The 15933-nt window shown below is 42.3% G+C and overlaps 1 protein-coding gene across 3 annotated transcripts in view; it reads left to right on the forward strand.

Moving 5' to 3' along the window:
• The first annotated feature begins 6613 nt into the window (after positions 1 to 6613).
• Positions 6614 to 15933, forward strand: part of LOC149344902 (cytochrome P450 3A4-like) — a 55647-nt gene continuing 46327 nt past the window's right edge. For 2 of the 3 annotated variants that reach the window (XM_089542679.1, XM_089542681.1), the window contains exon 1: positions 10561 to 11068. The gene's annotated coding sequence lies outside the window, so the exon portion shown is untranslated. Of the gene's footprint in view, positions 6713 to 10560; positions 11069 to 15933 lie in introns of those variants that run through there. The other variant, XM_089542680.1, reaches the window with a different exon arrangement.

The following is a 15933-nucleotide window of genomic DNA, read 5'->3' on the forward strand; positions in this document are numbered from 1 at the left end:
GCGTCATAAAACAAAAAATAATAAAAATATAATGAAAAATAAAAAAACAGCGTCACCAAAAACATGCCGAAACAAAGCTAAAAGTTTCAACTATGAAGACTGACATGAGTTGCGAAAATTGTAAAAAACTTGTAAACAACCTTCCCGGCTTCAAGCGAGACGAGAGTCGAGTTAAAACCAACAAATGTCAACGGTAATACAGCTAGGCAGGGCTAAAAATATAAACCAAGGTGTGGTGACTAAAAAGCAGAATAGAGCCTTAAAAAATGATCATGAACAGGACTGTAACAGCAAACGGTGCGAAAAATTGCCCGGTTCATGGGACAGGGCAAACATCATGGAGGTGCGCTTTTTGCTTCGTCGACAGTGCAATTGACGCGGTGCTTACACAGTTCTTTCCTTTCTTATCAGTGGCAACAGTCTCGATCTCCCTGGCCAGCCTGTCTATTTTTTTCTTCCGAGGATCGAGATTTTGTTCAAGATAGCCGTGCATGTGTATGGTAGCATCTGTGGGCGAGCGCGAGCTTTGGGACGCAGGGACGTAGACACACATCACGCGTACTACACGGGCTCGTTTGGATCGCATCTGAGTCAATTGGAAACTTTTAATGACATCCTGACGTGATGGACACCGGCGGCGTTACTCGACTATTTCCAAATGCATTCGAAAGCTTCAGCATTTAGTTCTCGTATCGCAATGGCGCTTCTGCTTATGGAGTTTTACTTTTGCCCGTTCGCTCGTTTCCGGTGTGTCCCCACCTTATCGGCAATAAAGGAAAGCGAAACAAGCGACTGCATTTCACATGCCCACACTTCAACACTCACCAAATTATCAACGTTAAATTGACCCCGTTTCGGGACTTGTTAGCTTAGCGAGTCCGCAGGGTTCTTGTGTGCAAATTCACCGATCGTGGAAGGCGAAATGGTTTATGTTTTTTCAGGTTTAACGTCACAAACCGACTCAGGCTATGAAGGACGCCGTGGTGAAGGGCTCCGGAAATTATGACAACCTGGGGTTCTTTGACGTACACTGACATAGCACAGTACACGGGCCTTTGGAATGTCTCCTCTGTCAAAATTTCATCGCCGCGGCAGGGAACCAACCCGCGTCTTTTGGGTCAGAAGGCGAACGCCGTAACCAGTGAGCCACGGCGGCGGCGGCAGGCGAATTTACAAGTTTGAGCGAATGCAAATAGAGAACGAGTGAAATTTTCATCGCAAGATGCGGATAAAATGAACAGGAAGCACCGGTGTGACCCACGCTGCCGAGCAATGTTTTTAGGCGGCCATGAGCGGTAGTGTGGGTGAAGAATTAGGCCGTTTTAATTAACGCGAACACACTTCAGAATAAAGCGATTTAAACTGAAGGGCTCGTTACATTGAACAAATTGGGGCAATTGGCGAAAATCGCCGTTTGTACGCCGGTTGTATGTTGAAATGCTTACTTGGCGGACGATCGGGCCGGCGCTTCCTACGTAGTGCTCGCTTTGCGCAAACAAGCACCGGTATAACTTATGCAAGAGCGAAGGGATCATTTGACAAAGGTTTATGGTTTCTGGAGTTTAACGTCCCAAAGCGACTGAGGCAGTGAGGGACGCCGTAGTGAAAAGCTCCGGAAATTTCGACCACCTGGGGTTCTGTAACGTGCACTGACATCGCACAGCACACGGGCGTCTGGAATTTCCCCTCCATAGAAATTCAGCCGCCGCGGCCGGGATCGAACCAGCGTCTTTCGGGTCAGCAGCCGAGCACCATAACCACTGAGCCATCAAGGCGGCGCGATCATTATATAAAGCGAAGATTCTATTTTATGTCATACAAACGAGCACTCGTTGTTGTACAGAATGATGTAAGCAAGAGTAAAGCACTGCAGTCGTCCTTTTCGACGCACTTCTGGGGAAATTTCGCCCTGAGGCGGTAAATACGCAATGCTGCACAGTTATCTTCAAGAAATGATTTAGCTACTACAGGAGCTATTTTCAGAACAAGTACCAGAAAAAAGCGGGAAGCGGATATCGGAATCAAGATTCACAAAGCCGAAGCAGTCGCGTGGCGTTGCTGTGGGTGGGGCGAAGCGATGGCGAGAGCTATTCATCGGTGCGGACTGCGTTCGCATATAGAAACCACTGCCGTCTACTGGAGTGTCAGCTGAATAGAATACCGTAGAAAAAGTTCGTGTGGCAGCGTAAGTTCGGCAGTCGAATCGAATGACACTCGGTTTGAAGACGTTTGAAAGGCTCGTGTAGCAGGGCTATTATAGCACCTACAGCCTCTCACAAAGAAACGCTTGGCAGCGCCTTACGACCAATCATCCACACAATGGCAACAAAGACTGCAGCATGTGCGAAGCACAGCATCTGTGCTCACGGTTACTAACTACGGTTATAGAACTAATTGTGGTTAGCGCGAAGGAGGCTAGCACAACACGGGAAGTTCAGCGCGCGATTCCCTTTGCAATCCTAATTGTATTACGAGCCACACCTGCATTTAATGAAGACCATCTGTCTGAAATATCAATCGCTATAAAGGGCTCTCTTTTACATGAAAGACTCCCGACCGCCTAAACTAACGTTTTCGAGGAGCTGTGCAGAGGAGCTTGAAGACATTTTGTTCAAGAGCCAGTATAATCTGCAGCATCAAGCGTCTCTCGCCATTTACACTGTACTCTTAATCTAGTTCCATATAAGTTCCAGTTAGTAACTGGGACTTGAGTGGAACTTAAAAAGACAGTTCCACTTACATAACTGGAACCATGTTCCGGGTAAAAAACAAACGAGATATGTGAAACATTGTTTCATTTAAGTGGCAAATATTTTATGTGGAACAGCACGTTCCACATAGATGTATCTAGATCACAGTTCCACCTATAATCAGGAAGGTATTATGTGGAACCGCGTTCCAAATACACGCAGTACACGAATCTCGACCTATTGGATGGCTTCACTGCTCGGCGTCTCTTCACTGCAGGGACGCCCAACTCTGCTGGTGGCTTCGCATCCTTACATTGCGCGTTTTCAAAGCAGTCGGCATAGATTGGTCCTGGGCAGGAACCATGGAAATGAATCACAAGAGCCCTTTGCACTAAGCGCGCGTTTCCTTGACTGACATTGCTTAGGCCAAGATATTGAGAGCTATTTGTTTACATGGTCATACATCTGCTCGCGATGGAAAACTGTTATCGGTAATTTATGCTGGTTAGACCTGTGCTAATTTCCCCTCTGATGCTTAAGCAGTTAGAACTACAGGAGAGAAGCAATACGAGGGTTTAAGTCAATAGCGATATGAAATGATTAGCATGGTATCTTTTAGCAGTGTTATGCAAACTTTAGATCATGAAAAGTGGGTTGAATTAGGAAGAAACCTGCTTTAAATCACTTATTTAGCACGCAAAAACTGTGTAAAGATATGGCTGCATCCGCAAACATATGGTTGTTGAAAACTCAAAAGATCGTACTTCTTGAAAAACTCGGATTTCTAGCTATCATGCCTTATTTTTCTTAACCCCAACACACAACCGTTTGACTCATGCCCATTGTGTATTGTGAGAGCCGAAACGATAAATAAACAAAGCGCAAATGCAGACAAGATACCAAGAGATGTAAACATTGCAATATTGTAGTGTAAAAGGTGTTTATGCTAATTACAACAAATTCGAGTCAACGACTGAGCAAAACAAATCGGACAAATGTCCCCGAGCTGAACGAGTCGCAGAAGAAAGCCTGAAACAAAGAGGTTGCCAAGAGAATAAACCTTATACATTGCGTTTTCGCACTGTACTCTTTGTGTTCATACCATATAAAGAAACATTTTTTTTTTTAATTATTATCCTGCGTGCCGTATTTGCGCTACGCCATGTAAAGGAACTTTACATCACGTTGATTGCGTTCTCTCATCAAATGAGGTGACATTTGAAACACGAATTGGAGAAAATCATAGCACAAAACTCCCTAGTCAATATTTCTCTCGGCCTAATAAAGGTAACTAATGGAGGTAAAAACGGCAGGCTGGACTAGTGGCCTATCCATGCGGGAGTATAAGCGCGAAGGCATAAGCTAATCACGCAGCAATATGACAATTAGGAAAATTATGTATCTGCAGTCAACATGGATTAATTCGTGCGCCTATTCATGCAATGACACAAAAGGGGAATCTATTGGTAGAGGGGCAGGCAAATGCAAACGGAGCACGCTTTTCTTCCATTCTAATTGCGATCGCGCCTTCTCTATATGAGACGGAGAAACATTATTTGTACTCGTTAGAGTGCACTGGCCTCCTCTAGCAATCTGCACATGCTACAGCTGCCAGTTTACATCAGGCAACGCGTGAAAAACCTTAAAAGGCAAATAGCATGTTCCATTTACTTTTCTCTGAATCTGTATACGCGAACCATAGTCACACATTAAGTGACATCTATGATTTTATGCACTCGGGTGATTTCAAAGACCGCTCACCGCTAACTGACGTTTCATCAAATGGTATTGCACAAATAGTTGGTGCAAAATAATGCATTATGTGAACACAAAGAACGCCATTCAAAAGCCGCCCATATATGTTTACTATTCGCATCAACTCTTTGTCTTGTGTGCCCCTTCTGCTGGTGACAAAATTAGCAAGCTTTACGCTGTATACAAACAGCATATAACATGTTTCAATAACTCCAATAAATGTCTGATTGAGCAAACAAACCTTTATTGTGGTTAGTTTTCACAATATGCCACGTCTGTTTTAACAATCGGTACACATTTCTCTCGAGATTATTTTGTTTGTTTTTTTTCACAACAGATTTCAGTTTTGAAGTCATAAGGTTTCCCTCAGATGGGTGACTTTCAATCAGTACAGTTAGATTTAGTCCCAGAGTTTGGCCGAAAGAGTGCGAGTATGTCATGTTGAGGATGCAATATGTTGTGAAGCAGTTTATCAAAGCTCTCTCAATGGAAGATTCAGCGTGCAAGTGAACAGTGTGTTTCTCGCGTAAAATTGTCAGATTTTTCTCCGTCGCAATAATGCATGTTCCTGGTGGAACTTCAACAGTTTCTTTCGGTCCTCTCATCGAAAATAAATTTGTTTTACGCCAGTCATTGTTGAGAAAAATGAGTACATCAAATAACTGCATTATTCGTCACAACTTTGCGCTGTGTTGCGCATTTGATGAGTTAATATACTTTTGTACACTCGGTCGCTCTAGAATACGGCACATTAAATTTATTGACGTGTATGACACTCCGGCAGAAAGAGTGGCGCTTTCTATTTAAATTTCGCAACAAACATTGGTCAAAAATAGGATAAAAATACCAGCACAGCTATGCTATGTAATGCATGTTCCATTGTGACCTTTCGCCAATCCCTTCCGACAGTATAAAAAGTAAAGCAATATTTGTGAATTGCCGTTTCATGGATCGATTTCTATCTCTTGCATATTAAACTTTCGACAGCATTAGTAAATTTTTATTACCTTTGCGATAGCAGGGAACGCAGCTCTTATGGGGCAAAGAAAGCTGTCAAATTCAATAAGGTCTTCAAGCCATAACTTCTTCACTACAATGAGCTTGCTTTCCGTGATGTCAGTTCTACTGGCAAAACAAAGTTGTGACTAAAGAACACGCAGCAACTGAAGAAAAATCACAAACAGCACTTAGTCAGTTTATTGAGAATTCAGTGTTGCACTACAAATTGTAATAAGGGAGTAATTACTCTTCGGCATCCACCCAAGCGCAGACATACGGCTACAAAAGAAAGCTATACAGCCTCCTCAGAAACTTCGTTGTTAAGGAAAAATTCGTCCTGGTCCGGGGTTCGAACCCGGGACCATCGCTTCACCGGAGCAGTCGCTCTACCAACTGAGTTAACCGGGAAGGCAAGCTTTACTCCACCTTGGGGGATTCCCCTAAAAACACTTGACCAACAGTACAAATTGTATTCATCATCCTCAGCAACAAGGCTCACACCATTATCGCCAGTTAGTCATGGCTTGGAAAAGTTGCCACCACTTTATCTCAATAAATTTAAATTTGTACTCCCATTCTGACCCTGAGAAAACCTCAGTAATGGTTTCCTTTGCATTCTCTGCTGTCAAAAAACCACTCTTTCGTCTGCTCTCCACAATAAATAACCTGTAGCAGTTTCCTGCTAATAGTCTTCTGCACTCTCTCCAGTTTAATTTAATGCATTTTCGTAGAGCTTCCAAGTTTGAGCCTGATAACAGACTGTACTTTTCATTTCAAAGATATCATTATTGCACCAGATAGCAGTGACGGCACTCGACAGCATGAAGGCCAGAAAATGAAGAACGCACGTTGATTGCGGGGCATCGCATTTACAGCTTTCGCGATAACGCGGCTTACGCCGTGCGCATGTCAGACACATTGGCATCGAGTTATCAACCAAGCCAAGGTTATCACACGATAATTATTCGAGTTCACGTTAACTGATTGAAGACAGCATCATCCCGCGTTGAAGGCAATACGGCGGAGCACGCGAGCACGATCTAATCGTCCTTACTGTTTAGGTGGACCAGATGGCTACGACGGGATATCAAGTTCACTGCTGATACTCCTGGAACCGTTATGGAAAAACGTCACTTAAGAGACTACTCATTCGCTGCCGGTCGACCGCTGCTTGTTGGCACAAAAGAAGGCGCCTGCTTTTCGAGGCTCGCAGTACGGAGAAGCACGCGGGCAGGGTCTCATCGCCCTACAGTCGCCTTATTGCTTAGGTAAGCCATATTCTAGTGTGGATTCCTGATTTGTTCCGCCCGACTGCACCCACCTTGCACCTTGCATCTTGCATCGTCGGCACTTGGCGATCGTCTAGGTTGTAGGAAGGACGTTGCGGCTGAAATCCTGACCTTAAAGTGTTCCTTGTGCGAACATCCTTATCACATCGGGAAATGTTTAGGAGTAACAAAGACTGCATTCAAAGGCATGACAAAGGAAGTGCAGCGGGCTTGGACTTGCAGCGCATGCGTTACAAGTGAAGCTCGGCTGCATGAACGAGATTCGCCTGATCCTAGAGATGCAGCCACATCACTCGATGGTTTTCTTTCTACTTCTTCCGAACAAATTATTTATCAATTGTATGGCGTACTACGTCGCCTGGATGCATTAGAAAGAAAGCAGGAACGGCAGTTAGCGAAAAATGAAGCAACAGCTGAAATGGTTGGGAAGCAAACTCAAACAATCCAGAACATGTAAGCTTCACTGGAACTTCTCGGCACTAAATATGATACAATTCTAGTGTCCATTGAAACCGATAAGTAGGAAGTCAAGACACTATGGAATGACGTAGCCGAACTCCAGCTTCTCCTATCAGACCGCGACGCTCGGCTTGCAAAGATTGAGCCAAAAGTTGACAGGTTAGAGATATATTCACGTAGGAACAATCTAGAAATTCATGACGTAAAGTTCAATGAAAGTGGAGACATGTACTCAGTCCTAGGATCGTTAGCCGCTAAGCTTAGCCTACCCGAGCCGAGTCTCGAAGAAGTAGATGTGGTGCACAGAATGAAAACCAAAGAATTCTGTACTCCTCCAATCGTTCTCCGCTTCATGGGGATCGAGGGAAACGAAAGAAAAGTGGCTGCAAGAAAAAGAGTTGTCTAAAAGTTGAAGGCACATACATAAATGAGAATCTAGCAACCTGTGTAAAGAGATTACTGTGACTGACAAAAGCTGTGGAAAAGGCAAACAACTACGCCGCGTATGGCTAAGGAACGGAAGAATATTTGTCGAAGAATGGAAGGTGCCTCTCTAATCAATTTTAATTATGAAGGTGAACTGTCGAAACTGACTCCACCTGGCTGAGGCCCACAACACAATAAGCGACTGGAATAAGCAGAAGACTGAGTGCGCATCTTAATGTTAGAGCAATATTGTCTTTGAATTAAGGCATATCAGTGTGCGAAGTTTGTGCAATCTCTGGAACAGTTTGCTTGTTCTTCCTAGGCACTATTTAACATCATTACTGGTCCTTAGTTTGACTGAAATTAAAGTAACTGAAGAAGAAAGCTCCTAATTATCGACTGATGGTCTTATATCAATTTTACAGTGTAAAGAAAGAAGAAAAGGAGGCGCCATTCTCGATTTTTTTGTAAAGAATAACTGGGTTTGCGACCGTCTTCAAGTTCATTTCAAAGAAGCTGAAGTAGCAGCTATTCATATTGAAGCAAACAAACAAGAATATCTGATCTGCTCAGTGTACACACCTCCTAGTGCGAACGTAAAGATCTTTTTGGAAGAACTTGACGAGTTTCTCAGGAAACACAGCCAATTTAAACATGCCATACTGGCCGGATGTTTCAATATTGTTATTTCTGTGCCTTCTAAGAAAACATTTATAGAATATTTAGCAACACTGGCATGTTGTGGTCTTCAAGCTCAAATACAAACTACTCCACCTAAAGGGATCCTTGGTAACCGGGTAACAAGAACCTGCAACGATCATAATACGAGGCTAGATAGTCAAAATATTTTAAGTTGCGTTATTGAGAGAAAGATAGCAGACCACTGAGTCGTGGCGCTGGCGGTACTCGGAGAACATGAGCAACGTAAAGATCTTCCAAGCGGAACGTATATACTCAATGACACTAGTGTAAATAAGCTTATTAGGAGTTTTAATTGGGATTATCTTTTGGTTTATGACCATTTAGATGACTATGAGGTACTTGTTGATAGTGTAAGGATACCTATAAAATGTCACAAGCCAAGGTTACACTTAAATGTCGAAACGCTTCTAACCCTTGAATAAATAGATAGAACGATATAGAATAATTAGAAACCAGATAACTGCTCAGATAATGATGGCCAAAAAATTCCAATTCCGAAAGATTGCAGATTGTCGCCAGAATGAAAGGAAAACATGGGGTTTAGTTAATGCAGTTGTAGGAAGAGCCCCTAAAAGTACTGCAAGAAGCGTTTCCCGGCTATTCTAATCGTTCTGTTGCCAATGAGTTCAATAAGTACATCTTAGATTCAGTAACAAACCTTCAAAATAAAAACAGCACACGCCACGTACAGCTCAGTCACCCCATAGCCAATGTTGAGTGGGCCTATGTACCAACGCTCACCGAGAGCGAACTGTGAGATGTGGTCAGGTCTTTACCGGCTACCAAATCAGTGGGGTTTGGACGCGATAAAAATCAAAGATACTATAAATAACTTGAGTACCTTAAAGGTGCACTGCTACACATTATGAATCAAACCTTGTGTACAGGCACTATCCCAAACAGAATTACAGTATGGTTAGACCAGTTCAGAAGAAATAATAATAAAAAAAACTATATAACTATAGGGCAATTGCCATACTCTCGTCCCTAGCCTCCGTATTAGAAAAAGTAGTCGATGAATGTATGACTTCGTTTTGCGATAAATATAATCTCCTACATCCTGCACAGTTTGGCTTCCGAAGTGGTTTAACCACAACCGATCTTCTAGAAAACTTTATTGACCTAATTTCTAAGGACACTGATAATATTATTGTACTGATTCTATTCATCGACCTTCAGAAGACATTCGAAACAATTGACCATGACCTATTGTTAGCTAAATTACATTCCTTTGGTTTCAGAGGCCCATACCAACCTTTCTTCAAGAATCACTTTTCAGATCGAACACAGTCTATTCGAGTTGATAAAATTTTTAGCGAACTAGTAACGATGAGCTACGGCATGCCGCAGGGGTCAGTCTTAGGTCATTGAACTGCAATGTGTACATCAGTGAGAACAATACTACTCCAAATAACCGTAACTTTGATTAAGTAACTTCTCTGTGACCAAAGAGCAGTATCGTCCTAAGAACAGCATAAGGAAAGATTTCGCTGTTTCGTTGATTTGAGAGTCTTTGCGGTGTATGCATTTAGAAGTAGGGGTCCTACAATTGTATATTTTTATTGTATTTTTAATGTCATGTAATAAGTGTATATTTTTAGTACATTTACGATGTATTTGTTGTATATTTTAGTGTACTTTTAATGTAATGCATTTAATGTATATTTGTAGTATATCGTTAATTTATAACAAATATACTAAGCGGACAGAAAATATTTTTAATGCATGTGTAGGAACGTTCAAAATATTACTATTAGCAGAAAGCATTCGTATCGCAATTTAAGCATATGAAAAAAAAATGCAAATTAATATGGAATTATTACAATGCGTTCGAAATGCATTTTTGGCACAACGTTTTTTCGCTGAGGGAGTGCTTGTAAGCCGTTCGCGTCTCATTTTAGCAAGGCACTTCACAACTGCCTTGGCTGTCGCAGAGAGAGACAGTTGCCGTGGCCAGTGGTTGTAACTGATGACGCTTCAACCGCCAGCTACTGCGATAAGGCCGTTATCAAGCCTGCAGAGTCTGGAGGCACTGGCGGCGTCGTGCAGCGTCATTCATGGTGTCGTCGCCGTTTATCAAGCGTATTGCTCGCGGTGACGGCTTTAGCGGTTTCTCATGACGTTGCCAATGTTGGCGTCAGATTTAAAGCGCTTCCTGACCAGGAAAATCGCAAAAAAAATTGTTGCTACAATCTATACAGTTAAACAGCTTCGTTCGGCTGAGGCTGAGACTTGGCAGCGGACGCAACGGACCGAGCACACGCTCATTTTCTGCTTGTTTCGCAGGCGCACGTGAACACATACGCCTCATATCAAGTGCAAGCCAGCGGGAAACAAAACAGCTGATACTGACGAACTGGTGCGACTGTGCTGGACGCCGGAGACGCCCCCTACGTCTGACCACGTGACCATCGTCTTCACCCGAGGCTGTGAAAAGGACGACGCAGCGGCTTCGAGAGACACTTGGCAGCGGACGCAACGGACCGAGCACACGCTCATTTTCTGCTTGTTTCGCAGGCGCACGTGAACACATACTCCTCATATCAAGTGCAAGCCAGCGGGAAACAAAACAGCTGATACTGACGAACTGGTGCGACTGTGCTGGACGCCGGAGACGTCCCCCACGTCTGACCACGTGACCATCGTCTTCACCCGAGGCTGTGAAAAGGACGACGCAGCGGCTTCGAGAGACACTTGGCAGCGGACGCAACGGACCGAGCACACGCTCATTTTCTGCTTGTTTCGCAGGTTGGAATTCTCGCAACTTTGTTGCATTACTATTTCTAAGTCTTTCCCGTTGCTTCTGCTGCCAGTTGCTATTGCCAGTTGCTATTACCTACGACCAGTGTAAACGTGTTTGTTGTTCACCATGGGAACTGAGATAGCTGATTTCAAGCGTGAAATGCGCAAAGAAATAAGGGAACTGAAGGCTAGTCTAGAGCACATGAACAAAGATGTCGAGGACTTTCGTAGAGACTGTGCTGATCTGAAAAAAGAGAATGCCGCTCTCAAAGTGAAAAAGGAGGAGCTGATCAAAGAACTTGAACAACTAAAAAAGATGGCAAATGAAAACTCTGTGCGGATCACCGCACAGGATCAGTACTCGAGGAAAAAAAACCTTGAGATTAAAGGCATTCCTGAGGACGAAAACGAAAATTTGGTTGATGTTCTTGGCAGGCTTGGTGACGCACTTGGCAAATCTATAACGCAAGAAGATGTTGAAATCTGCCACCGGGTGCCTGTGCGAAACACTGCCGCTGACCAGAAAGACGGCGACGACGATACTGTCGAAGAAAGGCCGCAGCAAAACACGAATAGAAACAGCAACATTGTAGTAGCATTCAACAACCGCGCTAAGCGCGATGCCATTCTTCAGAAAGCACGGAGAATTCGGTTCGGTGCAGATGAACTAGGTTTCTCAGAGAAACAGTCTGTCTTTGTTAATGAGCATCTGTGCCCAAAAATGAAAAAGTTGCTTGGGATGACAATTGGCAGGAAACGGGAGGTGGGCTGGCGTTACGCATGGGTAAAGAACGGCAGGGTTTACGCACGGAAAACGGAAACGTCCCGAGTTATCCGCATTGATTGTGAGTCCGACCTGGATAAGATGCGCAGCGCAACCCCCTCTCCCAATGCAACCGCCTCTCCCTGAGTGCCTACGGGCTGCTCTTTTGTACTTGTCTGATTATTTTTGATGGCTGCTCCTAACGATGTTACCTGTCCTTCTGGCAACAGTTATATCAGTGTTCTGCATTGCAACGCCCAAAGTGCGCGAAAGAAAAACGACGAACTGGTTATGTTTCTTGCCGAATTCCGTTTCAAGTTTCAAGTTATTATGGTTACCGAAACGTGGTATTCTTCTACAGCTGATGTTTTGAATCTCCCAGGATACGAGAGTTTTTTTCTGAATAGGTCCCACCGACGTGGTGGCGGTGTACTACAGCTGGTATCAAAACAGTTTGCATGTGCTGTACAGCCAGACTTTTCTGAAATTAATGCTGATTACGAGGTTATAACGACTCAAAGTGAAAATAAGTTGTTTGCTGTCATTTACCGACCACCTAATGGGAACATAAACCGCTTTTTTAAGTTTTTAGAATCGCTCTTGAATTTCACAATTACAAATAAGCTGCAAATCATTATAGGTGGTGACTGTAACATTAATCTGTTGGGTAACACTGCTGCCTCGCGTGAATTTCATATTTTGCTTACTTCTTTATCTTGTGGCAATGTTATAAAAGAGCCAACACGAATCGCCGATCATTCAGAGAGCCTTTTAGATGTATTTGTGACTAATAATATGAGTGACTGTGTTAAGTCGGGCCGAATAATTACGGGACTAAGTGATCACTTTCCTATATACATGATCTACAAATGTAATACATTTCTTAAGAGAAAGATTAGCCACTCCGATTCGTACACTGTCAGAGATATAAGTTCCAGGACCCTAGAGGTGTTTAGGAATGAAATAAGCAGTTTAAACTGGAGTCCGATTTTTGCGTGCAAAACTGCTCAGCAAGCATATGAAATATTTCTCTCATTATTTAAGTCATGCTATCACACGTTTTAGGCTGAAAACTGTAAACAAATCTAAAAAGTTACGCAAGCCTTGGATGACAGATGAGTGCTTTAAAATGATTAAGAGAAAGGAACAACTATACGCAAAGTTCGTGAAGACAAGGAGCTTAGATGACCTCTCAGCTTTCAAAAAATACAGAAATTCTGTCACAACCACTTTGCGTAAAACAAAAAATGCATATTTTGAAAACTTATTTAACAATTCAACTAGTCAGACTGATGTTCTATGGCGCGAACTTAACAAACTATTGAATACTGGCACACGTAACAATCAAGTACTTCAACTAACAGTAAATGCTAAAACACTAGAAGGGAAGGACCTAGCGGACGAGTTTAACAAATACTTTACAAACCTTTCCTCGGGAACACTTATACAAGACAGCGCTGAAATTAAAAAATATTTAGGTGCACCCAATCCTAAATCTGCCTTTTTTGAACCGACTACTGATGAAGAAATTTACTCTACCTTTATGTCCTTAAAGAATAGTAAAGCCCGGGACATTGATGATCTTGAAATTAAACCCGTTAAATACGTCTTAGACCTGCTGACTCCAGCTCTTTGTCACATTTACAATACGTGTTTACATACTGGTACCTTTCCAGATATTATGCAGTGTGCAAGAGTAGGAGTGATATATAAATCAGGCGATCAAAATAACTTTTCAAATTATCGACCGATCTCAGTGTTACCCGTTTTTTCCAAAGGTCTAGAAAAAATAATATGCAAGCGAATCACCGGTTTCTGTGATAAGCACAAGCTTTTATCTCCACAGCAATTCGGGTTCCGTCGAGGTATGTCCACTGAATTAGCTTTGTTGACGCAGAAGGAATTAATACTTAGAGGGTTTGAAAATAACAAAATGACCCTAGGTATTCTGATCGATTTCTCGAAAGCATTCGACAGAATTGACCACAAAATTTTATCTACAAAGTTAGAGCATTATGGATTCCGAGGAGTTTCTGGTAACATTCTCAAGTCATATTTAAACCACCGTAAACAATGCGTCGTGATTAACAAAGCTCACTCTTCCCTATTAACTGTCACTTCAGGTGTGCCGCAAGGCAGTATACTCGGACCGGTTTTATTTAATATTTACATAAATGATATAGTAAACACCAGCACACTTGCATCTTACATCATTTATGCAGACGACACAAGCATTTTTTTCCAGTCAGCCAGTATTGAAGAACTCACTGATTTCGCAAATGTTACACTTGAAAAATTCTCTCAATGGACTCAAATAAATAGTTTACAAATTAACGTTGCTAAAACAAGAGCCATATTATTTACTCCTGTACAGAAGGTTATCAGTCGGGATATCGACATAAAACTCGGTTCCGAACAAATTAAAGTCGTTAAAGAAATAAAAACATTGGGTGTGACGTTCAATCAACATCTAAACTGGAATGCCCACGTGGAACGCGTGGCGGGAAACCTGGCAAGAGCTTGTGGCGTACTGTGTAAGCTTAGAACGATGCTTCCGACTAAAATTAAGTTAATCCTTTATAATTCAATTTTCGCTCCCCATATTAACTACTGCAGTCTTGTATGGACAGACACAACTCAATCCAACCTTACCAAATTGATGCTATTACAAAAGAAAGCAATTCGTCATGTAGCAAATGCCTCATATGACGCCCATACAAGAGAACTTTTTGCTTCGTTTAATGTACTCCCCATACACCACATACATAAACTTAACCTCGTTATGAAGTACAAACACAGTATTCAAACTAACAACGAAGCTTTCCTCAACTTATGTAATTTACATCGACCTTTAGAAGTGCCCTACATATTCAGAAACAGAGAACACTGGTCTATACCTTCTTCCCGCACTAATCAGGGTCGGCACATGCTGCAGTACCACATGCCTACATATTTGAATTTCCTACAAAATAAAAATATAGATATACATAACCTTAGCAAATACAAGTGGCAGAAATACCTTATTCTTGAAGACATATGAGTTTATGTTTTTCCGACACAAACTGCTTTTGTACTGCGGATGTATTGTATCTTTTTATCATCGTCTATTTTCCTGCTTCTATTATGTGAACTTGTGTACACCCGATTATATTTGACCCTTTGGAGCTGCTGGCGCGATTTTTTTTTTCCTGCTAGATATGTTTCTTTCATTTTCTGTGCGTTGAATTGTAATCTTAATATGTATAAATAGTCTGCGACGAGTTTACACAGATACATGTTCATTTCTCACATCAAAACTATTTCAGATATAGCATCTGTCTTACTGCACATTCCATTGCATACTTTCTTTCTCACTGGTTGTAAGTCCTGCATGTATATATATATATATATATGTGTGTGTGTATGTGTGTCTGTATATATATATGTAATAACGTGACAGTCTGGTGGCCTTGTCAGTTAGGGGTGGGAGCCTCGTCCAGCTACTGAGTTTGTGGCTTTTTGCTCCTACCCTAGCATTTCTTTTCTGTTTCAGGACAAAAATGCTGAATAAAGTTGATTGATTGATTGATTGAAAATAGGCTTCCTGCGGGCCCCGGCGCTATTAGAGCATAATGGTGGGATTATTCGTTGCAACTTTATTTGCAAACACGGTGGTCTGTCGCCGACCCCACTCATGCTGGATATTGTCTTTCTTGGAAGGGCTTTGTGTTCAGGAAAGTAAAAACAGCGCTAAATGTTACACAAACCACTCAGAAAGACGGACAGGACGGGCTCTTATTCCATAGTTGGTTGGAGTCAGCGCCCGTCCTGTCCGTCTTTCTTTGTGGTTTGTGTAAAATTTAGCGCTGTTTTTACTTTCCTGAACTTATGTCACATCAACTAGCCCAGCAAAAGGTACTGTTAAATGAACTTGGAAGGGCTCTCGGCTCCTCTTTCTATTTCCGATACTATTTTTCTTTTTCATTGCTAGCTGCTATGGCGGGAGTTTAATTTCCAATCTTGTGATGCTCAAATTTCTGTACTACAGCTGAACCATAACGAGATAAAACTATCGCATACTGCTGTTGTAATGCAATTGTCGACTTTAGTGCGCCTAATAGCCCAATAG

Source organism: Amblyomma mixtum, chromosome 5 (genome assembly GCF_055824585.1).
Source record: "Amblyomma mixtum isolate Tamu chromosome 5, ASM5582458v1, whole genome shotgun sequence".
NCBI classification, from domain to species: Eukaryota; Metazoa; Arthropoda; class Arachnida; order Ixodida; family Ixodidae; genus Amblyomma; species Amblyomma mixtum.